At 38.8% G+C, this 27,465-nt stretch overlaps 2 long non-coding RNA genes and 1 pseudogene across 7 annotated transcripts; 1 reads left to right on the forward strand and 2 right to left on the reverse strand.

The window, feature by feature from the left end:
• Window positions 1-66: 66 nt before the first annotated feature.
• On the reverse strand, window positions 67-22,592 carry LOC131237078 (uncharacterized). 6 transcript variants are annotated; one of them, XR_009167016.1, is made up of 5 exons: window positions 22,307-22,592; window positions 22,017-22,081; window positions 19,492-19,556; window positions 527-644; window positions 67-432 (listed from the first exon to the last, which is right to left on the reverse strand). It is a non-coding gene; the product is annotated as an uncharacterized LOC131237078 (long non-coding RNA). The 6 variants fall into 6 exon arrangements; XR_009167015.1 differs by having other exon boundaries at window positions 68-432; window positions 19,492-19,548; window positions 22,017-22,583; XR_009167014.1 differs by having other exon boundaries at window positions 68-432; window positions 22,017-22,583.
• Window positions 19,479-21,942, forward strand: LOC131237079 (uncharacterized). The gene is made up of 2 exons (XR_009167017.1): window positions 19,479-19,564; window positions 21,913-21,942. It is a non-coding gene; the product is annotated as an uncharacterized LOC131237079 (long non-coding RNA).
• Window positions 22,593-24,967: 2,375 nt separating the features above from the next.
• LOC131225189 (endochitinase A-like) lies at window positions 24,968-25,742 on the reverse strand (annotated as a pseudogene).
• Between the last annotated feature and the right edge of the window lie 1,723 nt (window positions 25,743-27,465).

Consider the following 27,465-nt stretch of genomic DNA (forward strand, 5'->3'; position numbering starts at 1 on the left):
TATGAATGAACTTCAGTTGACACCGACACAACCATGATTATTGCTTCCAGTAGTAAATTCGTAACATCTTTTTGACGTTCACTTGCTTGTGACAATGCGTGTAGGAGAACCAGAAGTCTCAAGCATTCACCAATAATAACAAGCGATTCTGAAATCAAGAGGATAAGACAGCTCTTTTAGAAGCACATGATGAAAACTAGTTAGCTTATATGCCATAAATTCAGATGGGAAGTACCTCTGAGATCTTATGAATTAAAGAGAAAATATCTCCAAGGAGTTCTCTAGCAGAAAAGAGAATGAAAGAATTATTTTCCATGTTTGTGCTTTCACCAAGTTCCCTCTAGAAAATTCTTTTCAACACATACAATCCAACAGTCTGAACTTGATCGCATCCAATTCTGCAACCTTCCTCTTGAGATTAGCCTTGTCCATCTATACAAAAGGTAGAAGTGATAGCAAACATCATTAAAGCAAGGTACGGTAGATGGTAATGAACTCGAACAATATAAAAAGGAATTCTCCACACCTTCAACATTTCATTTTGGGCCGTGAGCAACAATATTAAAGGTGTTGGTTTGAAGAGAAGCAGAGCTAAAATGAGAGAGAGTACAAGAAGAGACCGTTGTCCTCCACTAATATAAGACCTGTATCCTAGACCGCACCATTCCGTAGGCTTCCGCGGTACTCCCGGTCGAATTCCGGTAACCCTCGACCTGTTACCGGCATTTGCGTGTGGTCCTGAGTCGTGTCCCATATATCTGAGTCGACTCAACCAGAGACTTGTATCCTTGCGATCGCGCTGTCACCGCGGTTCCGATTTTGCATCTCACACAACGAGGTGATACCTGGGCCAGGAGATGTGAGCCCACGTTCAGTTCGAGGAAAACGCCGCATGTTGCAAACACCGAGGTAATCTCTACGACATATCACATCACTTCATCAATCAATGTCAAGTACAACCACTCCTCTCTTAAAGTCAACTCTCTCTTACAACTAAGTACATTCACCCATCAATCACCATTCCTCTCCCCATCACTCCATCAGTCACATCACCTCTCTCTCTCTCTTACACCTCTATCTCATCTCTCTCATTCTCTAAAAACTAGCAACCCACGTCTCAACCATCATGAGAGCTTGGTGTGGCCCACCTTCCTACCACCCATTCCAACCCTTGGATCATCATCTCAACTGTCGAAATTGTCCCCTTGGAGCTCTAGATTGCATAGGCGGAAGGAGTTGATCTAGAGGTGGGTGCTTTTCTCTCTCTCTCCCTCTCTCTCTCTCTCTCCTTCCTTTATTTTGTGGCTCATTTAATGAGTGTATGTGGTGTCCAAACCGTCCATCAAATGGACCCCATGGCTGTCCAAACATGGGGACCAACCCACTTTACTACCCCTCTTGGAGGGTCCGGATGATGGGAAAACACACATACCAGGTTGATCTAAATCATGTAGGCCACGTTCATGTGGGACCCACCTTAATTAAAGTATTCATGCTATCCGTCTGGGGAGCGAAGTGTGAACAAACAGTGGGCAACATCTCTGGACATGATTTGTAAAAAATAAAAAATAAAATCAGCTTGATTTAAGCTTTTTGGGTGGGCCACTCATATAGGCCCCACCTTGATGTATGAACCTTATCCACGCCATCCATTCCATTACTCAGCTCATTTTAGGCGTTGAGCCGAAAAATGGAGCCAATCCGCTTATTTGGCGGGCCATTTCTTAGAAAATAGTGTTTTCTACCGTTGAAAACTCACTTCGATGTTTTTATACACCGAAACATGCTCAATATTGGGCTTGATAGATCTGTTATGAACTGTTGAATCCAATGGGTGGGATGGATTCTTCTGATGTGGGCCCCACCTGTGAAAAGCCACAGGAAAACACCCCTTTTAAAAAAATAAAAGAAGCAGCACTTTTGCTGCTGACAGGACGCGCAGGGCATCCTGCACTTTGGCGTGAATGGGCAGGGACCCATGTCCCAGCCATGGGCCCCACCGTGAGGTGTGTTGGAACATCAACACCATGCATTTGGTAGGCCCCTTAGGGCAGTGGGCCCCACCCCAAAAATCAACCTCATACGCAGCTCAAGTGGCCCACACGGCAGAGAATAGTGGGGTTGTGCATCTACCATTGAAACCCTTTTTGCTGTCACAGAAGCTTTGGGTTGTTATGAAATTTGTTTTTCCTATTCATCTGGGTCCGTGTGACCTTATCAATGGTTTATATGGCAGATAAACATTATGGTGGGCCCTAACTGGGACCCACCTGCTCCGTTTGCAGCAACCATAGCTGCAACGTACAGTAGCTATATAGCTGTTGTGTACATCTAGCGTGGGACGTGGACCCCACCTATTGCATCCACACTGTTCGATTTGAAGGTGTGGATAAAATCCGTAGCCATAGACCTATGGCTACGGTTTTAGTCCGTAGCTACTCCATAACACGACCATCGTCGTAGGTGCCATAACAATAGGTATAGAACCTATGGCTACGGATTTAATCCGTAGCTATAGGTTCAATAGCTACAGATATAATCCGTAGCAGTTATATCTGTAGCAAAAACTTCAAACAGCTACGGATATTATTTGTAGCTGAAAGTCCGTAACAATAGGCCAAAATTGAAAAGGCTAAGCTGTCTGATTGGTGGCTACGGATTTAATCCGTAGCTATAGCATAAACAGCTATAGATATAATCCATAGCAATTATATCTGTAGCAAAAACTTCAAATAACTATGGATATTATTTGTAGCTGAAAGTTCGTAGCAATATGCCAAAATTGAAAAGGCTACACCTGTCTGATTAGTGGCTATGGTTAATATCCGTAGCTATTTTGTACATTGAAAAATTAAATCATTTGTTCATTCAGTTACTACCTGTACAATCATTCATTCATTCGATTGCAATCATTCATTCATTCAATTACAATCCTTCATTCAATCAATTACATCATTCATTCATTTAATTACAATCCTTCATTCAATTAATTACAATTACAATCCTTCATTCAATCAATTACAATTACAATCAATTACAGGTACAATTACAATAATGCTGAAAATACAAATCTTTGGCTTCACTAGAGAAATGTGCTCGACTTCACCCTGAAATTTCAACAGCTTCGTATATTCCATCATCCTACAAACAGTCATGTCATTCATCAATTAGAATGCCCATTAGGGAAAAGAAAGACAGTGAAAGAAGTGCATCATGTACAACCATTTTTTTTTCTTAATGTATTAAAAAAAAAAACTCAAAAAAGAATGAAATTGACACAAAAGAAATGGTCTCACCATATGATTATAGGTTTTGGTTTAGGTTTAGGTTATAAGTTTAGGTTAAGGTTAGGCTATAGGTTATAATTAAGTTTAGGTTATAGGTTATAGGTTTTGGTTTAGGTTTAGGTTAAGGTCGAGGTTTAGGTTATAGGTTATAGCTTTTGAGAACTTGATTATAGGTTAAGGTTTAGGTTTAGGAAATCGGGTTCGGGTTCAGGATCGGGTTTAGGATTGAGTTTTCAAGTTTAGGTTTAGGTTAAGGAGTTGAGATTAGGATTAGGTGTAGGTTTGGGTTTAAGGATTTGAGAATACATTTAGGTTTTAAGTTTAGGTTTAACTTAAAGGTTTAGGGAAAGGTTATAAGTTTAGGTTAGGTTTAGGTTTAGGTTTAGGTTTAGGTTATATGTTATAGCTAAAGAGAATTGAGAATGGGTTATGGTTTAGGTTTAGAAAATCGGGTTCAGGTTCGGGATTGGGTTTAAGTTTGGGTTTTCAAGTTTAGGTTTAGGTTTAGGTTAGGGAGTTGAGATTAGGATTAGGTGTAGGATTAGGTTTAGGAAATTGAGTTTAGGTTATAGGTTTAGGTTTAGGTTAGGTTTAGGTTATAGGTTTTGGGATTTGGGAATAGTTTTAGGTTATAAGTATAGGTTTAGGTTAGGTTATAGGTTAAGGTTAGGTTATAGGTTAAGGTTTAGGGATTTGAGTTTAGGTTATAGGATTAGGTTACGGTTTAGGTTTAGGTTATAGGTTTTGGGATTTGAGAATGGGTTCGGGTTTAGGTTATAGGTTTTGGTTTAGGTTATAGGTTTTTGGATTTGAGAATGGATTCGGGTTTAGGTTATAGGTTTTGGTTTTGGTTTAGGTTATAGGTTTTGATTTAGGTTATAGGTTATAGGTTTATGTTAAGGTTTAGGTTTAGGTTAAAGGTTTTGGGATTTGAGAATGAGTTCAAGTTTAGGTTATAGGTCTTGGTTTTGGTTTAGGTTATAGGTTTTGGTTTAGGTTATAGGTTTAAGTTTATGTTATAGGTTTTGGGATTTGAGAATGGGTTCGGGCTTAGGTTATAGGTTTTGGTTTTTGTTTAGGTTATAAGTTTAGGTTAAGGTTTAGGTTTAGGTTATAGGTTTTGGGATTTGAGAATGGGTTCGGGTTTAGGTTATAGGTTTTGGTTTTGGATTAGGTTATAGGTTTTGGGATTTAAGAATGGGTTCAGGTTTAGGTTATAAGTTTTAGTTTTGGTTTAGGTTTAGGTTATAAGTTTTTGGATTTGAGAATAGGTTATGGTTTAGGTTTAGGAAATCGGGTTCAGGTTTGGGATTGAGTTTAAGTTTGGGTTTTCAAGTTTAGGTTTAGGTTTAGGTTAGGGAGTTGAGATTAGGATTAGGTGTAGGTTTAACTTTAGGGAATTGAGTTTAAGTTATAGGTTTTGGGAAAGGTTAGGTTTAGGTAATAGGTTTTGGGATTTGGGAATAGTTTTAGGTTATAAGTATAGGTTTAAGTTAGGTTATAGGTTAAGGTTTAAGGATTTGAGTTTAGGCTATAGGTTTAGGTTTAGGTCTAGGTTTAGGTTTAGGGAATTGAGTTTAGGTTATCGGTTTATGGAAAGGTTAGGTTTAGGTTATAGGTTTTGGGATTTGAGAATAGTTTTAGGTTATAAGTATAGGTTTAGGTTAAGTTATAAGTTAAGGTTTAGGGATTTGAGTTTAGGTTATTGGATTAGGTTTAGGTTTAGATTTAGGGATTTGAGTTTAGGTTATAGGTTTAGGTTTAGGTTTTATGTTTAGGTTTAGGTTTAGGTTTTGGTTTTGGGATTTGAGAATGAGTTCGGGTTTAGGTTATAGGTTTTGGTTTTGGTTTAGGTTATAGGTTTTTTAGATTTGAGAATGGGTTCGGGTTTAGACTATGGGTTTTGGTTTTGGTTTAGGTTATAGGTTTTCGTTTTAGTTTTGATTATATGTTTTGATTTAGGTTATAGGTTATAGGTTTTGGTTTTAGGTTTTGGTTGTGGTTTTGATTTAGGTTATAGGTTATAGGTTTAGGTTAAGGTTTTAGGGAAAGGTAATAGGTTTTGATTTAGGTTATAGGTTATAGGTTTAGGTTTTAGGTTTAGGTTTAGGTTTAGGTTTTGATTTATGTTATAGGTTATAGGTTTAAGTTTAGGTTTAGGTTTAGGTTATAAGTTTTGGGATTTGAGAATGGGTTTGGGTTTAGGTTATAGGTTTTGGTTTAGGTTATATGTTTAGGTTTAGGTTATAGGTTTTGGGATTTGAGAATGGGTTTGGGCTTAGGTTATAGGTTTTGGTTTTGGTTTAGGTTATAGGTTTTAGGATTTGAGAATGGGTTCGGGTTTAGGTTATAAGTTTTGGTTTAGGTTTAGGTTTAGGTTAAAGGTTTTTGGATTTGAGAATGGGTTATGGTTTAGGTTTAGGAAATTGGGTTCAGGTACGGGATTGGGTTTAAGTTTAGGTTTTCAAGTTTAGGTTTAGATTTAGGTTAAGGAGTTAAGATTAGGATTAGGTGCAGGTTTAGGTATAGGGAATTGAGTTTAGGTTATAGGTTTAGGGAAAGGAGAATAGGTTAAGGTTTAGGTTTAGGAAATCGGGTTTGGGTTCGGGATCGGGCTTATGTTTGAGTTTTCAAGTTTAACTATAGGTTTAGGTTAGGGAGTTAAGATTAGGATTAGGTATAGGTTTAGGGTTAGGGATTTGAGAATACATTTAGGTTATAGGTTCAGGTTTAGGTTTTAGGTTTTAGGTTATGGTTATATGTTTAGGTTAAGGTTTAGGTTTAAGTTAAGGTTGAGGTTTAGGTTATAGGTTAAGGTTTTAGGTCATAGGTTTTGGTTTAGGTTAAGGTTATAGGTATAGGTTAAGGTTTAGGTTTAGGTTTAGGTTTAGGTTATAAGATATAGGTTTAGGGAATTGAGAATAGGTTAAGGTTTAGGTTTAGGAAATCGGGTTTGGGTTCGGGATCGTTGGTTTATGTTTGGTTTTCAAGTTTAGATATAGGTTTAGGTTAGGGAGTTAAGATTAGGATTAGGTTAGGTTTAGGTTTAGGGATTTGAGAATAGTCAGTTTAGGTTATAGGTTTTGGTTTAGGTTTTAGGTTTTAGGTTAAGGTTATATGTTTAGAGGTTAAGGTTTAGGTTTAGAATGGTTAAGGTTGAGGTTTAGGTTATAGGTTAAGGTTTTAGGTCATAGGTTTTGGTTTAGGTTAAGGTTATAGGTATAGGTTAAGGTTTAGGTTTAGGTTTAGGTTTAGGTTATAAGATATAGGTTTAGGGAATTGAGAATAGGTTAAGGTTTAGGTTTAGGAAATCGGGTTTGGGTTCGGGATCGGGTTTATGTTTGGGTTTTCAAGTTTAGGTATAGGTTTAGGTTAGGGAGTTAAGATTAAGATTAGGTGTAGGTTTAGGTTTAGGGATTTGAGAATAGATTTAGGTTTTAGGTTTAGGTTTAGGTTTTAGGTTTTAGGTTAAGGTTATATGTTTAGGTATAGGTTTAGGTTGAAGTTAAGGTTAAGATTTAGGTTATAGGTTAAGGTTTTAGGTCATAGGTTTTGGTTTAGGTTAAGGTTATAGGTATAGGTTAAGGTTTAGGTTTAGGTTTAGGTTTAGGTTATAAGATATAGGTTTAGGGAATTGAGAAGAGGTTAAGGTTTAGGTTTAGGAAATCGGGTTTGGGTTCGGGATCGGGTTTATGTTTGGGTTTTCAAGTTTAGGTATAGGTTTAGGTTAGGGAGTTAAGATTAGGATTATGTGTAGGTTTAGGTTTAGGGATTTGAGAATACATTTAGGTTATAGGTTTTGGTTTTGGTTTTAGGTTTTAGGTTAAGATTATATGTTTAGTTTAAGGTTTGTTATAGTGTTGTGTAGTTTGGTTTGTAGTAGTGGTAGTTGTTGTTGTTGTAGTTGGATAGTAGTTGTTGAAGGTTGGTGAGGTTTTGTTTGGTTTTAGTTTAGGTATAGGTTTAGGTTAGGAGTTAAGATTAGGATTAGGTGTAGGTTTTTAGGGATTTGAGAAGAAATTTAGGTTTTAGGTTTAGTTTAGGTTTTAGGTTTTAGGTTAAGGTTATATGTTTAGGATGAGGTTTAGAGGTTATAAGTTTAGGTAGGTTTAGGTTAGGTTTTGGTTTAGTTAAGGTTATAGGTATAGGTTAAGGTTTAGGTTTAGGTTTAGGTTTAGGTTATAAGATATAGGTTTAGGAATTGAGAAAGGTTAAGGTTTAGGTTTAGGAAATCGGGTTTGGGTTCGGATCGGGTTTATGTTTGGGTTTTCAAGTTTAGGTATAGGTTTAGGTTAGGAGTTAAGATTAAGATTAGGTGTAGGTTTAGGTTTAGGGATTTGAGAATAATTTAGGTTTTAGGTTTAGTTGTAGGTTTTAGACCGGAAAAAATGTGCCGGCAATGCCACACTTTGTTGTAGTGGTAGTTGTTGTTGTTGTAGTTGGATAGTAGTTGTTGAAGGTTGTGGGGTTTTGGTTTATTGGTTGTGGTATGTGTTGTTGGTTATTGTGTTTGTTTGTTTGTATTTTTAGTTGTTATAGTGTTGTGTAGTTTGGTTTGTAGTAGTGTGTAGTTGTTGTTGTTTAGTTGGATAGTAGTTGTTGAAGGTTGGTGGGTTTTGGTTTATTGGTTGTGGTATGTGGTTGTGGTTATTGTTTGTTTTGTTTGTTTGTATTGTTTTGGTTAGGTTTAGGTTAAGTTAAGTAGTTTAGGTTTAGGTTAAGTTTAGGTTAGGTTTGGTTTAGGTTAAGGTTAGGTATAGGTAGGTTTAGGTTAGGTTTAGGTTAGGTTAAGTTAGGTTTAGGATTGGAAGGTTAAGTTAGGTTTAGAATGGTTGGGTTGGTGGTTTAGTTGGGTTTAGTTGATGGTTTAGTGGTTTTAAGTTAGGTTAGGTTTAGGTTAGGGATTAGATAGATTAGGTTTAGGTTTAGTTAGTTTAGTTTTAGGTTAGGTTTGTTTGGTTGTTTAGGTTATTAAGTTAGTTAGGTTTAGGTTAAGTTTAGGTGGTTTGGTTTAGGTTAAGGTTTAGGTATAGGTTAGTTGGTTTAGGTTAGGTTTAGGTTATAAGTAAGGTTTAGGATTAAGGTTAAGGTTTAGGTTTAGGAATGGTTATAGGTTTTAGGGTTTAGTTTGGTTTAATTTGGTTGGTATGAGATGCCTTAGGTTTAAGTTAGGTTAGGTTTAGGTTTGGATTAGATTTAGGTTTAGGTTTGGTTTGGTTTTAGGTTTAGGTTAGTTTAGTTTAGTTTAAGTTTAGGTTATTAGGTTAGGTTTAGGTTATAGGTTAAGGTTTTAGGTCATAGGTTTTGGTTAAGGTTAAGGTTATAGGTATAGGTTAAGGTTTAGGTTTAGGTTTAGGTTTAGATTATAAGATATAGGTTTAGGGAATTGAGAATAGGTTAAGGTTTAGGTTTAGGAAATCGGGTTTGGGTTCAGGATCGGGTTTATGTTTGGGTTTTCAAGTTTAGGTATAGGTTTAGGTTAGGGAGTTAAGATTAGGATTAGGTGTAGGTTTAGGTTTAGGGATTTGAGAACAGATTTAGGTTTTAGGTTTAGTTTTAGGTTTTAGGTTTTAGGTTAAGGTTATATGTTTAGGTATAGGTTTAGGTTAAAGTTAAGGTTGAGATTTAGGTTATAGGTTAAGGTTTTAGGTCATAGGTTTTGGTTTAGGTTAAGGTTATAGGTATAGGTTAAGGTTTAGGTTTAGGTTTAGGTTTAGGTTATAAGATATAGGTTTAAGGAATTGAGAAGAGGTTAAGGTTTAGGTTTAGGAAATCGGGTTTGGGTTCGGGATCGGGTTTATGTTTGGGTTTTCAAGTTTAGGTATAGGTTTATGTTAAGGAGTTCAGATTAGGATTAGGTGTAGGTTTAGGTTTAGGGATTTGAGAATACATTTAGGTTATAGGTTTAGGTTTAGGTTTTAGGTTTTAGGTTAAGGTTACATGTTTAGGTTAAGGTTTAGGTTTAAGTTAAGGTTGAGGTTTAGGTTATAGGTTAAGGTTTTAGGTCATAGGTTTTGGTTTAGGTTAAGGTTATAGGTATAGGTTAAAGTTTAGGTTTAGGTTTAGGTTTAGGTTATAAGATATAGGTTTAGGGAAGTGAGAATAGGATAAGGTTTAGGTTTAGGAAATCGGGTTTGGGTTCGGGATCGGGTTTATGTTTGGGTTTTCAAGTTTAGGTATAGGTTTAGGTTAGGGAGTTAAGATTAGGATTAGGTGTAGGTTTAAGTTTAGGGATTTGAGAATAGATTTAGGTTATAGGTTTAGGTTTAGGTTTTAGGTTTTAAGTTAAGGTTTAGGTTTAGGTTAAGGTTGAGGTTTAGGTTATAGGTTAAGGTTTTAGATCATAGGTTTTGGTTTAGGTTAAGGGTATGGTCCCTGCAAATACAGATATAAACACGGCCATCCGACGCAAATGCCAGGCCCTTCCAATGCTGTCCATAAAAAATGGACAGCTTCATCATGGTCATAATAGCGGTTCCCTCTTTCCAGGGAACCCCGCTCTTCCGAATAGCTCTGACGCACATCCGGGTCTGCTTCATTAATTTCGATAAAATACATAAACACAGCCTGTCCAAATGGCCAGGCCCCTCCAATGCTGTCCATAGGAAATGGACAGCTACATCATGATCATAACAGCGGTTCCCACCTTTCAGGGACCCCTGCTCATCCGGATAGCTCCGACGCACATCCGGGTCTGCTTCATTAATTTCGAGCAAATTTAATGGAGTAAATACATAACCACTTGGTCCCAAATACTTACTTTATAAAAGAAAATCTCCCCTGTTTTCTCAAAATTTTCATTTCGATCTTTTTTAGCTCAAATCCATGTCAATGCATGAGAATCATGCGTAAACATGGATTTTAAGCAAAATACATGAGGAAAATTACAACATAGATATCATGCACATGATATCACATAATATATTGTTTGATGAACTACACATGTGTATTCTTGACAAGAGACGTACTAGATGCTTGAATCTAAAATATGCAGCTCCAACCCTCCCACATGCAACATCCACCTGAAAGAATGTGCATAACCGTCATGCTTGAGTAATCAATACAGGAATGTACAACATCCACCTATACTTTAAAGCAAATAGCACCCTACCAAATTAAATGCTTCTTGGAAGTTGAAGTTATTAGAGATCCATATACTTTAAAGGTATTAGTAGATAATACCAAATCTGGTCACTGTTGACATTTTTAGAAGAATTATAAGAAGGGAAGTACAGGCTCCACCAATGAGGTCAATCAATCACAGTGTGAAGAGCATCGCACATCAGTGTCTTATGAATATCTTTTGCAGTCTTGAGTTCTAAAAGGATGTTAATAGATGTTTTTAGAGCTAAGATTTTCTTGATGTAAACAAGTGTAAGTAGATCCATCAGAAAGAAATCCCAGATGAATAACCATATCTGGTTGTATCAGTGTTGGAAGGTCAACTAACAACTGCCAGATAAGTCCTAGAATATAGAAGACATGCATAAAATCAACAAAAAGTTATGAAGAGACTTAGATCTAGGTTGCTCCCTACGGTTCCAAGTTCCAATCCCATGCAGCGGCGACAAGTTTAGTAATAGGGGTACCTTGGTAGGCACACCTCTTTCTAAAGCAAATTGCACTTGTGCCTCGTGTGAGTCCCTCATTGCAAAGGACATTGCCAATACATTTCTTTTCAACAGGTAAGCACCCCAGCTTGCAACCTATGCACAGTTTCAAAGTTAGCTGATAAACTACAACTAACGCAGTATCCTGAAAACTGTCGTGTACTAAAAAACTGGCCCAGTCTGATCGACTCCATCCAACTTGGCTGACTTTAATCAGTAAATTGGTTAAAAATTAACCAGAATTGGTTGGAGCACATTCCATCCAAGGTGTGGTCCATCAGATCAACCAGCTGGATCACCGGACCATGCCCGCACTTGTAAATAGGTATAATTGATTTCTTCTACATGACCATTTAAGGCTATTGACATTGACAGCCATTAAAGTATTCAAAGAACTTTTTTTAAAGTAGTACAAGAACATAGATATGAACTTTAAAAGCTGGTAGCAGTAAGTGATGAATGAAAAGGAATGAGCTTTCAAATCCAGTACACAAAGAATTGAGATACCATACCTTGAAGTAGCAGACATGAGAAGGCATTGGTAGCGTCGAGGGACATGTGGGATAAGGGCTTTTAAGTCATCTTCATAGCCATATGACAAAAGGAGATCTGCCTAGAATCAAATATAAATCAAGTATTATTCTTGCAAAAGAAACCACACACACACACACAAAAAAACCCACGTTCCATAGTTGAATAAAAGAGGAGACAAGTAGGTAAAACTTAACATCAATAAAACCTTGATACCATCCAATACAATTTGAAATGCATTCAAATGAAAAAGATAAATATGGAGAAGCTTTTCAAAATTAACAAGATTTAAAAATTAAAACAATTCGAGCTTCAACTAATATGAAGATGTGTAAGTGTCAAGTTTTTAAACCAAAAACCAAACAACAAGCTAGGCACCATATTAACCTCTTGGACAAAATCAACCTGACACTAAAGTTTGGAGATGCTAAGCACAAAGTTATATCGTGCTAAAAACAAGATCTTGTGTGTTTCACTTGAGATTTGGATCTGATTGAGTTTTGGGACTGCATCCTAAAATGGCTCGGATTCCTCTATGGTATGAGAAAATTGAATAAAAAAAAAAATTTCCAAACTCTTTTTTTTTTTTTTAAATTAATTTTTTTATAGCTTGTTAGTACACCCCACTGTCAGTTAACACTTCACTGTTAGCCACCCCTACTAGGGAATTAATACCAAGACTATTGTCAGTTAACACTTAACTCATTTTTACAAGTAAAGCATCGATCTATGTGGCTCAAGAGGAGAATGTAAGACTATTGTCCGTTTAGTGGGCCATCATAGATCAATGATTTGATTAAATAGATTGAATCAAGTTGTTGGATCTTAACTAATGAGCATGTTTGTGAGCCCCACTTATGATTTGATCATATCCTACATAATATGGGCTGATCATAGACACTCATGTGGTGGGGTCTTAGCAAGTGTGGGCATTCTAAAAGCATAGAGACTTGAGGGCTAAGGAACCTTGATGGGCTGAATGTTCTTAAGAGTCCCCTGTATATAGAAGTGTTGGTCCCCAAGCATCTCTTATGTCTTCCACTTCTTCCCTATCTTGAAAGTGATGTAAAGAGAGAGAAGACGAGCAAGAACAAGTCTCTGAGCCTCCTCAAGATTCAACAATGACCCAACATCTCCTGGTACGCATTTAGTTTATTAAACTCCATGGTATTGATGTAAAGATATTGTTGGTTTACATGGTCCAACACTCTACCCAAGTATGACATCAACCACAAAATGGATGGTTCGAATCATTTGATGGATGTAATTTTCAGCTTACTTTCTATCAACTATGAGCACAAGATGTGGACAGTCTGGATGCAGATATACAAATTCATGGTTGATGAATTTCCACAATTTGGTTATTTGTGAAGTGCCTAAGAGAAGATTGCAATAATGCCCTCTAAGAAGTTGGGGAATAGAAATGCATACATCACAAATAAAAAAGAAAGCAAGAAAATCCACAGAATCCTCATTTGTATCCTTGTGATGCTTGTATATCCCAGCAACTCTAGAAGCCACATAGTACCATTATGGATTGTGGTACATGCTTGAGATCCAAACCATCTATCAGTTTCTCTACAAGCGATCACATATACTAATGTGGCATATGCATGCAAGAATCCAAGCATTCCATCAAGCAGGCCCTGTGTGTATATTCCCTCGTGAAAAGATCAAGCCGTAGTTTTCATGTGGGCTATGCAAAGTGTACCTAACAAATAGATGACAAAAGAAACTTGGCCGAATATCTTTCTTTCTAGTCATGCATTTGTTTCATAGACTAGTGTACCCGATGGTGGTACATGCCTATTTTGGTGACAGAACATATACACGAGCAAGCCCACCTGATGGGGGATTTCTTGTTTGGCACACATGCCAATTTGAGAGATGTGGCAGCTTGTAGAGGGGCTGTGTGTACGCTTGTGGAATTAACAAGGTCTGTGTTACCCGATCTAAATTTTAATTTCATGTTTGTTACTAGCATGAATATGAGCCTATCCGATACTGGTGCTGCCACTGTGAATGAGGAAAAGGCGACTCTGTTAGACAGTGAGAATCACAAAGAGATTAATACTAGTGAAGATCAGTTCCCTGTTGGGAGTAGCGACAACCTGATAGGCACTTTGGTCGAAAATCCCTCTATTCCTTTTCAAGCTGACATGGGTCTTGATGGGACTACCATTCTGAATTCAATGACTAGGGAGGAGAAGATGCCAGTTGATCATCTAGCAGGTGATTCTAGAAATGATGTTCAAGTTGTAGAGGAAGATAAAGCTTGTGATTTAGGAACCATGTTGAAGCTGCAGGTGAAGAAGATAATGCAGCAAATAGTAATAGTTATGTCGAATCCAAGTTACTGGTTGAGGATCATTCCTCTGTTTCAGAAGGCCAAAACCGAGATGCTCTTCCCATCAAGCAAGTTGGTCATCCCCTAACAGCTGCCGCAGGAGACGGTGGTAACTTGGCTGTGGTGGAGATGGAAGAGAAAGTGATGGATGAGGTTAATCAGACTCAAACAGCTGTAGGGAACATAGAAAAGGTGATGACCGATGAGGTTGATCAAATTCAAATGGCCACTCATTCTACATCAGATGTCGGTGGAGACGCGAAATGCAAAAATATCGATCTAGCTACTGGGATCAATGTTGTTCTAAATGAGAAGGCCATGGAATCAGATGGAAAGCTGGTGGAAACCATTGCGAGTTCTGAACAGGCAAGCATATAACTGGATAGTGAGAGAGTGCTTTGATGCGTGAGTATGCATATGCTTAAAAAAAACTTGTTGTTAACTGTTTGATGTTCTCGGAATTCGACAAAACCATTGATTCAACATTTTCTTCATAATCTAAAAGGTCCATCAATGTTTTCTTCACAATATCCACGGCCCATGAAACAAAATCCTAAAATCCCCAAATCCCCAATTTGTAAAATTAGAAAAACCCAAATTCAAGGTCCACATTCAAATTTGTAAGCCCTAAAATCCCCAAATCCCTAAATGAGGGTCCATATTCGAATTGGAAATCCACAAATTACTAAATCCCCAAATTCATAAATCAACATTGAGATTGAGAGAGATTGAGAGAGAGAGAGAGAGAAATACCTCGTGGTTGAGGATGGGCAGGGAAAGAGAGAGAGAGAAGTGGAGCCGTCCGAACGAGTCCCTCACGCAGTCGAGGATGGGCAGGGAGCGAGAGAGAGAAGTGGGGAGAAGATAGAGAGAAAGGAGTGAGAGAAGATAGAGAGAGAGGTGGGCGCGAGAATGAAAAATGCAACGGGCAGGCGGGCTATTTTGTTTTTTGTGCACGCGACCACCAAATTGAGATGAACGGTCATGTTAGGGGTTCCGTGTGGCCCACCATGACGTATGTCATTTATCTATGCCTTCCATTTAATTCAACGAATTATTTACGGATTTATCTCAAAAAATGAGGCCAATAGAAGACTCACATGGACCACACCACAAATCACCAAAAGGCACTCAATCTCCATTGTTTCCTATGGTGTGGTCCACTTAGGCTTTAACTTTATCTAATTTTTGAGCTAACTCATTAAAATGATTTTTCAAAATGTATGGACGGATTAGATTGAACACAAAAATTGTGGTGGGCCCCTCATAGAACTTCTAAGAGACCATCAATACGAGCAAAGGCTACGGATGATTGGAGTCTTTAGCTACGGATTTAATCCGTAGCTAAAGACTCCAATCATCCGTAGCCTTTGCTCATTTTTTTGGTAGTGACTGCTGCACGTGCAGCAATCACCCTGGTGACGTGCTGGGTGCAGCACGGCTCCACCGTGATGCATGTGTTATATCTAAACCGTTCACCTATATGCTGGGACGGGCAGGAGCTTTGAGCAGCCACTGATGCATGTGTTGCATACAAACCGTCCATTCATCTGGTGAGTTTGTCTCAAGGCTTGAGACTAAAAATACGACAAATCCAGTCATCAGGTGGACCACACTACAAAAAGCAGTGGGTTGAACACCCACCATTAAAACCCCTTTTGGGGATTACAGAAGTTTTGGAACCAATATGATATATGTTTCTCCTCTAAATCCAGGTCTTTATGACCTTATGGACAGATTAGATCGAAAATAAGTACTACGGTGAGGCCCACTGGGATTCAACAGTAGAAATCAATATCACCACTGTCATTTGTGATATGGTCTAGATGATCTTTCGATATGATATTTTTATATATAATGCTTTAAAATAATCTCTAATAATGGTTGAAGCATGTAGTTGGTATGGCCCATTTAATAGGGCCCCAGTTGATAAGGCCGATTTGATATATTTGGGGCCCACTTGATAAGGCCTGATATGATGTATTTTGAGCCCACGTGATGCAACCTGACGTAGATGAGCCCATTGAAGCGGCCAACTCGACTCGGTCCATTCGACTTAGCCCATTTGATTCGGCCCATTTGATTTGGCCCAGTTGATTCGGCCCAGTTGATTCGACCCATTTGTATCGGACCATTTGTATAGGCCCATTTGATTCGGCCCAGTTGGTTCAACCTATCTGTATCGGCCCATTTGTATCGGCCCAGTTGATTTGACCCATCTGTATTGGCCCATTTCATTCAGCCCATTTGTATCGGCCCAGTTGATTCGACCCATCTGTATTGGCCCATTTGTATTGGCCCATTTGATTCGGCCCATTTGTGTCGACCCAGTTGATTCAGTCATTTGATCGGCCCACTTGATTCGTCCCATTGGATTAATTTGACCCATTTGATGATGTATGAGGCCCACTGATGAAGCCCACCTTATATTCCATCCAACCCATCTAGTAGGTCCAGCATCCTGTTGGGCTGATCGCTTACCAAATGGCCCCTCTTTTTGTGAGCGTTGTAAATTCACGTTGGCCATCGGTGTGGGGCCCATTGGTGTTGATGTGATATGGGCCGCTTGGTAGTGTGATCCCACATGGCTATAGCATGTCCAAATATCAAGTGGGTGCCCATTAGGATGTGTGTTGGGCTGGGGCGTCCCACCATGGGGCTGCCATATGAGGCCCACTACGATGTATATGTTATACCCATACTATTCACCCATTTGGGGGTAGTGGGCCACCTTGTGAGGCCCACCATATATAAGTTTTATGCTCACGTTATCCATCCGTTTTCTAGATTGTGTATGGGTCATGGATTCCATTATGAGTAGGATTCCATATTCCAAATGGGTCACATCATGTTGAATGTACCATATCCATGCTACCCACCTTTTGGTGAGACTCATTTATGATGTGCAAGGGCCCCATTTAGTGTATGATTGGCCACCCATTGTACAGTTTTGAGGCTCACCTTGATGTATAGGAAGCACATTGTTTATCGGTTCTTTGGGCCACAGGATGCCTCATGAGGGCCTGTTATATTGTATATGTTGCACATGCTACCCATTTATTTTGTTGGATTTCATGGGCCACCCCATAAGGGCCCAATATGATATATGTGACTCAATCTTTGCCGCCCACCCAACTTGCCTAGTTTTGGGCTGATTTGTAAAGCACACATTGGTGGATGTTGGTTACACCTTGGCTATTTAATTGAGGCATGTGGGTTGCCCATGAGGCCCAACATAATGCATGAAAAGGATGTTCTCCTTAGCCATGATGTTTTTTGGCCATGGCCTGCCCCTCATGTAGCCCATTTTGATGTATTTAAGCCTTGGGGCCATTACTTGGGGCCCAACATAGTGTGTAGAATATTGTGGATAATGCCCATTTATTGCATGGGCCATGGGCTGTTTCATGAGAACCTTGTATGAAGCCCATGGGTTGTGGCCCATTGTAATGTATATGAGGGCCCATTAGTGCGGCTCATTGATGCGGCCCACTTGATGTAAACGAGGCCCATTATGATATATTTGAGGCTCATGGGTAGTGGCCTACTGTGATGTCTTGAGGCCCATGAGTTGGGGCCTATAGTGACATATTGGAGGCCCATTGTTACGGCCCATGTGTTGCGCCCCCTTTATTATGTATTCGAGGGCCCGGTAGTATGGCCCAATGTGATGTATTTATGACTCATTTGATGAGGCTTTATGTGTTGTATATGAAGCCCATTTGATGTGGCCCATGGCGGTGTATATGTGAGGCCCTTGTGTGAGGCCATGGGCCACTATATGTTTGGCCCTATGTGGGTCACTCCTCAGGAGCAATGTTGGTTAAATATCCACATTGATGAGCAATGATGGTTAAATGTCCACATTATGACCTTTCCTTAGGACCCTTTGTTAGACCGATTATCGATGTCAATCATCGGCATCTATTATTGATACTGATTACAAGTATGTGACAACATAACATCATGATACATGCTCATACACATCATCTGCATGTTTGTTATGAGATGTGTTTGACCATTACATATGTCATTAGACAGGTTGTTATGAGACTCCTTGATAGGTGGAGGTTATCTCACATGAGGGCACAGTATGCGCAGGATTGATGCATGACTGGATTGTATGACTCATGCATCTTGCATTGTGTGTTGTGATTACTATATGCTCTAGTGACATCATGGCCGTAGCCTCCACAGGCATATCGTGGATGACTAGATGGGACACTAGAAATGTTTGGTTCGAGCATCAGGCTGTCATAGATGGCCCTGGGTGAAAATTTCTAAACCCTCTTGGTACCAAAGGACGCCTCAGCATTAAGACCAAGTGGAAATATGAGCGCCCGAGTGCCGAATACCAAGAGGCTGCGTCTCCTATCGTGTCATTGTCGGTTGGGAGGGGGTTTGGCCTTACCTGCCCGAGGGTAGGGGGCATAGCTAGGCTGAGTTTGACCAGCTCATAAATGGGTCCACTATCGACATGCCGGATAGGTATTGGTAGACTATTGGCCAGACGGATAGTGAGGTTTCTTACGCTCACTTGGACTGTGCTGCTGGGAGAGGGGCAGTGTCATTTGGAGTGTACTAAACCCCGATGATGATCGTAAAGATGAACAATACTGATATGTGAATTTATTGAGCAGGAGTTGCATGCTCATTCATTCATTCATTCACTATCCACTTTGGCTGGTAGTGCGCAACTATTTGTTATATGTACCTTCGTAATGGTCAGGATTTTGGTTGGAGCGCGTGACTAACCTGAGACCAGGAGTTTACCACATTGAGTCTGACTATCTAAATATAGGTATGGGACTGGTTTGGATAGAAGTCCCTTGTAATGGACACCATAGCCTGCGATACTGCGTATTATCATCCCGACTTCACACTCCAGCATGGTCATTCCATTCGCACCGTATATTGTATTACATCCGTGGCATATGACATTTTGGGTTACTATGTTTCTGCATTTATATGGTCTAGATACGGCTAATGCTATTCATGAACTCATCAGGAATTGGATATTGCATCGCATCCTTGGCATCTGATATTTGGCCCTTTATGACTCCTCATTTGCATAGTTGTTCTATATTGCGTATTCTAATATTGATTGACTCATGGACTTGTCAGCATTCCCGCTTATTCTGTTATTGTATGATTTATGATCTTGTCAGTAGTTTTACTTACTCTGATAATTTATGATCTTGTCAGTATTTCTGCTTATTCCGATATTGTACGATTTATGAATTACCAGTATTTTCGATATTATATGATTTTGGCATTGTATTGAATACTTGGCACTTACCTTGTGCACACACTTACACCACCCTGTAAGCTTCTATAAGCTTATGCACGATAGATGCATGCAGGTGATGTTAGGTTGTAGTAGTGTTGAGCTTGAAGCGTACAGCGGTCTTCTGGAGCTTTGATTTTATTTTGACATATGTATTTTCCTTTCAGCATTGTATTCAAAGTTTATATTAGTGGATATGTGATGATGATGTTGTTGCATTTGTGATTTGGGTATACTTGTGGTTATGCTTATTACGAGCTACATGTACATTAAAAAAAATTTCATTGTAGGATCCCAGGATCGGAATATGGCGTATAGACGCTAGAAGCCGACAATGGGGTACTACGGAGGCTGATGGCACCGGATTTGATAATTGAAAATTTTGTGAGCCCAGTTTCCGAGTTTGGGGTGTGACAACTAAGCTCCAACAAAGACTGCTTGTACACACTTCCAAATGCAACACATACCTCAAGACCATCTAAGAAACTACCTCCCTTAAGCGGTTCGAGCTTAGCCATTGTGCCTGGTAAAAGGGTAGAAAAGATGGATACAAAGTCTTTATATCCGAAGTTTGAACACAAATTCAATTCAAAGCTTCAACCTCACTGAAATATACCAACAAAAGTAAATGGCATTCTTGATTTTCAACTAGAAAGCACAAAATATGAACTGGAACATGAGAGTAGAGAAGTGTTGACTCACTTGTTCACTTTAACCCAACTAACTTTTAATGTTTCTGAAAAGGCCAAGCTATATGTCCTAGAGAGAGAGGGGGGGGGGGGGGGGGGTTAATAGGACTATGCCAAATTTAGATTATAACAGCGGAAAAATGATAACCAAATAAAATAAATCAATTCACAATGCTTAAAATGAAAAGTAGCTCAATAATCAAGTATTGAGAGATTGAAACAAATGCAGTTCTAAGGACAACCTTACACCATAAAAACCAAGGGTTTATGGCAGGACAACCTTATTTGTAGAACATTCTTTATATCAAAAACTCAAACTAAAGAGGAATAAATAAATAATAAAGAATTGAAAATTTGTAAGAATTTAAATCTAAATTATTACAACATTCCCCACTGTGCTTGAAATGTAAATATTACAACATTCACATCAACACATACATTCCACAACCTGAATGATAAAAGATAGGAAATTAAGCAAACATTCAAACTACAATACACAAGGTGTTATAGTGGTTCTCCTGTGTGTTCACCAACTGTTAAACAACAATCACACAGAATGCCACTTCACTCCTAATATCCTCACACAGGGGATATTAGCGTTCACTATCAAAATATGTTTCACAGGTTCACCAAAAACCTTCACAGTTGTGTCTTTTTAACTTGGGCTTACACAATCCAAAAACCCACACTTTCTGAGTTTTCTGGCTCTCCTCAGATAACCAAACACAATGAGATTTTTTTGGCTTAATCTCAAAAGAAATCAAAAACAGAAAGTAAATTACAATAATGTAAAATACCTGGATTTCTCCTTTGTAGTAGCTCGGAAGAACCAAGTCGGAGTAGAGGTTCGAATGTTAAAGTTCAATGTCTAATACTCACTTTATAATGGTTCTAGGTTCTAATAGATTTTAAATTAAACCAAAATGGGCTAGCTTTAATTGATTTTGATTCCAGAAAAAGGAAAATAACACTTTCTCTTTTTAGATCAGATTAGAATACAAGAAACAAAATCAATTTAAAAAGCTAAAGAAAGAGAATATTAAATATGCACACTTAGCTTAAAATGGAGTACAAACTTATCTCTCAGAAGGCCGGATTACAATTACTTCAGATGTCCTCAATATTAAGAGATTCGTGCTCTATTTACAGGTGAGCAAATCGCATCTTCGACTGGTCCAGAGATTGCTACGACTGGTCTTAGAACTAACGGATATTTAAAAATTTGAGCGCGATAAGATAAGGCAGTTTCACGACTGGTCGAAGGACACCTTCGACTGGTCTTAGGTTTATCACGACTAGTCGAAGCCAAGCAAAATACATTACTGTAGTTTGAGTCATAGGTTCACGACTGGTCGAAGGAACAGTCGACACTGTTCATATGACTGGTCGAACAGACCCCAGGACTGCTCGAAGCTTAACAAAAAATTTTAAATTTTTGCAACAAACTTATGATTGGTCCAGGAAAATCTTAGACAGGTCGAAGCAGTGCTAGGACTAGTCGAGAAAGATCCAGGACTAGTCTAGAGTAGACCAGATTCCCAAATATAAAACATTTGTATTATGTATCCGAAATGACCTACTCTAAATGTCAACCTAAGGTCAAACATATCTTAATAGTGAAGTAAGGATATTGAACCCTTAAGATATGTAACCTTTAAAGAAAGTGAAGCTTGAAATCTTAATGTAGCTTTTTTTTAAAAGCGTCAATTACGCAATCTTGAATCTTGACTTGTAACTTGTAAATTCAGTTGAACATTCTGGAGTCTTGACTTGTAAACATGTTTTGTCTTTCGAAGTCGATCTTGCGAGACAATGTCGTGGCTTGACATATCTTAAGTTGAGCATTGTGCTTCACTAATGTAGTCAACATCCATATACTGAGAAAATGTCATGGCTTGACATATCTTGAGTTGAGCATTGTGCTTCACTAATGTAGTCAACATCCATACACTGAGACTCGCTTCATCCATACATGCTTCATCCATATTGTGTCTCGAACATTTGTATTTATATAATTTTACAAAGTACAAGTAGTGTTTTTGGCACCACAAATTTAACAACATAAAGGGGCTTTCAACCATAGCACTTACAGTTTCCTTCTTCTTTTCATCAAGCTCTTCAATCACCTTCTTGATTTTTGACTTGTTATTCTAAGCAAGAGAAGAATACAGTAAACAAACAACTTCAGACATAAACAAATTCAATTTAAATAAATAAATAAATAAAGACGAGATCCTTTACAGGTTGAGAAATATAGCAATATACTTCAATGATGTTTTTCTTAGATAATAAGTCATTGTATTCTGATATGATATTCCCTAATAGATTAGCTAATGCAATGAAAAGTTTGCTAATATGAATTTCACTGAAATATGTTATACACAAGGAAGCATTCATCATTTATTTTATTCAACCATTAAAAGTAACTGCAATACAAGCAGATATATGGATCTACATAGCCAGTGAAAAGAAGCAATTCTCTTTTCATCTTTATAATCTTAGAACAAAGGAAGTCAAGGAATAATGGAACAAATATCATGGACCAATGGAAATACCTGTGTTGTGGATACTGCATCCCACTTATTATATGTTCCACTGCTATTCTCTATCCAATCCCCAAAATCCACCCTAGAATTGATGAAACTCAAATCATTAAGAGTGTAAAGATGAACACATTTAGGACACATAATCTTTTTTCTGTAGTGAAAACCAAAAGATTTTGATAAAATTCAGTTAATTTTACTTATTTTTAGTTGGTGATTCTCTGATTTCAATTTTTCCAAAAACCCATTTTAGGATTCTTTTCCTTCTGCATGGCTGATCAACTAGTTCCATGTTTTATTCCAATCAAAATTGCATGGCACACAACTGGAGTTGAAGAATATAATATCAAAAGATTCTCTTCTCAAGAATGTAATATAAAACATGATAGAAAAAAGATCCTAGAATGTATATTTGTTGCATTTTGAATTTCTTGTACCTAATAAACAAGCAGTCATATTTAAAGAGAAGTAAATGCATCCAGTATCAAGTAAAACATGAGACAAGCAGAAGTTAACACCTTTAAGAGCATGGTTAAGGGTTAAGGTAATGCAACTAAAATATCCTGTCTCCCCTTGTAAGACAATAACAACCACATAAAAAACTGGATTATTGATCTCACAAATTGCAACACAATGAAATACAATCCATAAAGATTCAATACATAAGAATATCAACATACTTGTTAAAAACGCACAAATACACATGATACAATAGAGAAGAAAGATTCTGATGTTTTTACATTTTTTCCTGTTTTCCTTTTTTTTTTTTTTTTTCTTTGAAAGATAAACATTATATTTGGATATGTCACCAAATGAATCAAAGGTGCAGTTCCCACGTCTGGATATATTATTTCTGTATAATTTGATATCCAACATATACCATGTTTCCACCATTTTATACTAGATTAATCTGGAGCCAACAACTGGATGCCTTCAAATGCATGTTCAAAACTAGGAGATGCACTTCCATTTGTTAGTTTCTCAAAAGATGGCACATTCAAGCCCCAGATCTTTATTAAACGGTCCTATCAATGCAATTTCTGATAATATGAGTAAGAAATAGCTGAAATTACCTTATGACTAGATGTGGTCATAAATAATCCGCTAATTGCTCGAGAGAAAACCCTAGATCTATATTGAAAATTTGTTGTAGCTTGAGAGAAAAATCCAAATCCGTTCTAGAAAGATTGAGAGAGAAAAACCTAGGTCCGGTCTGTAAAAGACACAGAGAGAGAGAGAGAGAGAGAGAGAGAGAGAGAGAGAGAGGGGCGATGAGAGGGAGAGAGTTGGGAGGGGAGAATAGGAGGGTTAGGGCTTTTAGGAGGGTATTTATACTTGATCGTCAACCGGCGCCCGATCTTAGTTAGCGTCGGCAAATGACCCACCCATAGTATCGGCTAAGCTGACTTTTGTTGTAGTGTCAGTGATGATTAAAGACCCACTAAAGGCGCACTGTAATTTATATTTGCATCCAACTGTTGATTAGGTGACAAGGATTTGAATGAAGGGAATACACAAATATTAGTCAGGTCCAGAACTTTTGTAGCCCATGGAAACGTTTTACTGTGAGCGTTCAATCACCACTGTTTCTTGTGGTGTGCTACACCTGAGATTTGGATCTACATCATTTTTCAGGCAGATGCCCTAAAATGATATAGAAAAAAAATGGCTGAAGGGGGTGGATAAAACACGTAATCATGGTGGGGCTTATGTCAGTATGCAATCCACGTCGGTTGAAATTAGGGTTTGAATGGCCAGTTAGTAATATCTGTCTGAAATGTGTAGGGGAGAAAGAAAATCTGGCATGAATAAAATGTGTCCACTTAAGTCACACTCCAGCCGAGAGACGCGACAAACGAACGCCAATTGCGTACTGACGCTGCCATAGCGTGGTGGCTACTGGTTGGTGCTCTATGGGCCCCATTATAATGTATGTGTTTTATCGATACCATTCATTCATTTTTCCAGATCATTTTAGGTTATAATAAAAAATAATGAGAACATCCAAATCTCAGGTGGACCACACCAAACGAAAAATAGTGGTGATTGAACTCACACCATTAAAAACTTTCTGATCCCACCGTCATGTTTATTTGTTATCCAACCTGTTGATTCTTGTTGATTATGTCACAAAAATATGGATGAAGGGAAAACACAACTTAATCCAAAACATTTTTAGCCTCAGCAAGTTTTTAATGGTGTGCATTCAATCACCACTATTTTCCTGTGATGCAGTACACTTGAGATTTGGATCTGTCTGTTTTCCCGAAACTTAAGCAGATCCAAATCTCAGTTAGACGGCAGATCCAAATCAAACTGATCCTTGTATTTTCCCTTCATTCAGGTCTGGTTGACCTTATCAACGGGTTGGATGTAAAATAAACGTTAGGGATCTGCTTACGGTGAACCCTCAAAAGTTTTTAATAGTGAGTGTTCAATCACCACTGTTTCCTATTTTATGGTCAACCCGAGATTTGGATCTGCTTAATTTTTTAAACCACTTCTTAAAATAGACTGAAAAAATAGATGGACAGTATGGATATACAACACATCTTCAAAGTGGGCCCCACAGTAAATGTAACACCTAATCCGCGCAGGACAAAGTGGTTCAGTCCGCTAAAAAAAGAAAAAGAAAAAAAGATTGAAGCGTAAACATGGAGGATGATATACTCACTATGAAAGTTGGATGGGTCCTTGACCATAGTAACTCTGACCGGGAAAGCATGTCCATTGAACATTTTGGACACAGTAACCATCAGGTTCACCAATTTCCCTAACAAAGCAATATCCCCAAGCATACGGTCCACCTGGTGCACTGTCCCATCCCCCTATATACGTAACAATCAATTAATCAATCAGTACTCATAATTCTGCACTTATTTGAAGAACAAAAAGGAATAAATGACCAGTTATTAAATCTTTATTAAATTTACCAGTTGTTTCATGGGAGGTTTGTGCTAAGAAAGCTACAATCTCCCTTCTACCCGTCTCTGTATCATAATTCACCGCAAACTCAGGGAAGGTATTTGCGGCGGATATGAAAGCATCGTAAGTATAAAGCCACTGGCTAAAGAAGCCACATCGTTTTGGTGCTTAAGCATCTCGTCAAAGAGAGACAGAGGGTGAGGGAGTTAAAGGTTCCCGCCACTGCCTGGAGGGGGTGGAGGAGTTGCAATAGTTGGAAGTGGTGGAGGTACAGGGGTTGGTGGTGTCGGACATTAGCTCTGGCAACCTTTACTGCAGTATGCATCGGTGGTGCCACACCAACCATACTCACTGCAGCAAAGGCCTCTAGGGTGAGGCTTCAAGATAGCAGGAGCGATTGGGCGATTTAGGGTTTCATGAGAGGGCGGTCGAGGGGCCGTACCCCCTCCCTCTGGGGGAATAAGTGAGGGGAGGTAAATCGCAAGGACCTTTTCATAGGGAATCTACCTTTCAGCTGCACCATTGAAGACCTATTTAAGATATTTCAACAGTACTGAAGAGTGACAGAGGTTTTTCTTCCCCAATTCCCTGGAACTAGTAAATCGAGAGTGTATGCATTCCTTCGTTTTATGTATGAGGACGATGCTAAGGCTGCCATGGGCGTCTTACATGGGCACAAGATAGATGGCAGGGAGGTTTCTGTGAAGGTGGCCAGGCCAAAACCTATCCCTCGCCGACCGTCAGTCCTAGGTTGAAACCAAAAATCCCTGTCTCCCATCTCGGAGGGTGAGCGGGATCCGGGTCCTCCCAAAGGGCCCAATATCTCTCGGAGAGGTTGAGAATTTCAACCATCCCAGCCTGTTGTCTCCAAGGGAGAGAGAGGATGTATAAAGGCAGACCTAGGTAAAGTTGCAGGAAAACTCAAAGATTTAGAGCTGGGGTTGGTGGGTGATACAGGGAACAGGGTTGTTTCCATCCTCCACCTAATCGATGGCATCAAAATCTCCATATTTAAAGCCTCCACCATTGATGTTGCTAGGATCTCAGATTTTCATTTCCTCATGATCTTCAAAATGAAATCGAAACTGACAGAGTTTGTGTCCAACTCACCATTTTTGAATGGGCTAGGACTAATGGACACTACCCAAAAATCGAGCAAAGGCTAGTATGCTATGGATTTAATCCGTAGTTAAAACCTACTTAATCCGTATCTAAAACTTACATCCCACTAGGACCTTATCAGAGATTGATGGTGCTTAAGGGACTCCATGGGGCCCATTATAATATATGTGTTTTATCTAAGCCACCCATCAATCATGACATATAATTATAGTGGATGAGCCTCAAAAGTAGTTAGATTAAAGGTCTAAGTAGACCACACCATAAGAAATAATAAAAAATAAATTTCTATCGTTTATATATTGTGTGGTCCACTTACAGCTTAGATCCGAGTCCTTTTCTGGATCAACCCTTAAAATAAGCCATTAAAATGAATGGACAGAGTAGATATATAAGGCACATATCTTAGTCTGTACCGTTCCATAGGCTTCCACGGCCCTCCCGGTCAAATTTCGGCAACCCTCGACTTGTATCCGATGTTTGCGCGTAATCCTAAGCCGAGTCCTGCATACCAAAGTCGGCTCGACCCGAAACTTGTACCCTAGTGACTGCGCCGTTACCGCGGTTCCAACGCCGTGACTCGTGCACTGATCCGATACCCGGGTCAGGAGATGTGGGCCCATGTTCATTCTGAAGAAACGCCACACGTTGCAAATTCCGAGGAAATCTCTATAACATGTCCCATCAATCAATCAAAGTACACATTCTATCACAAGTAAAGTATAAGCAACCCATCTTTCTCCCTTTCCCCAAAGTCAACTCTCCCTCTATCCACCCATCCCTTCCTTGCACCACCATACCTCACACCCCATCCCTCTCTCTCTCTTTACATCACCCTCTCTCATCTCTCTCTCTCATTCATTCATTTCAAGCTAAACCAATGAAAATCCAACGTCCTAGGGAGAGGAGAGAACTAGGTGTGGCCCACCTCCCTACCACCCAATCCCACCATCCAAAGATCATCTCCACCGTTGAAATGCATCCCCCGGACCTCTAGGATGCGTTGATGGAAGAAGAAGTCAAAGAAGATCAAATGCATATGCTTTATAAGCTAGATTTTCATATTTTGATAATGTGCCAAGTGAGGCCTACAGATTGATGGTATGAATCTCACTTTGGACCCTAGA

Source organism: Magnolia sinica, chromosome 2, assembly GCF_029962835.1.
Source record: "Magnolia sinica isolate HGM2019 chromosome 2, MsV1, whole genome shotgun sequence".
In the NCBI taxonomy this organism is placed as follows: domain Eukaryota; kingdom Viridiplantae; phylum Streptophyta; class Magnoliopsida; order Magnoliales; family Magnoliaceae; genus Magnolia; species Magnolia sinica.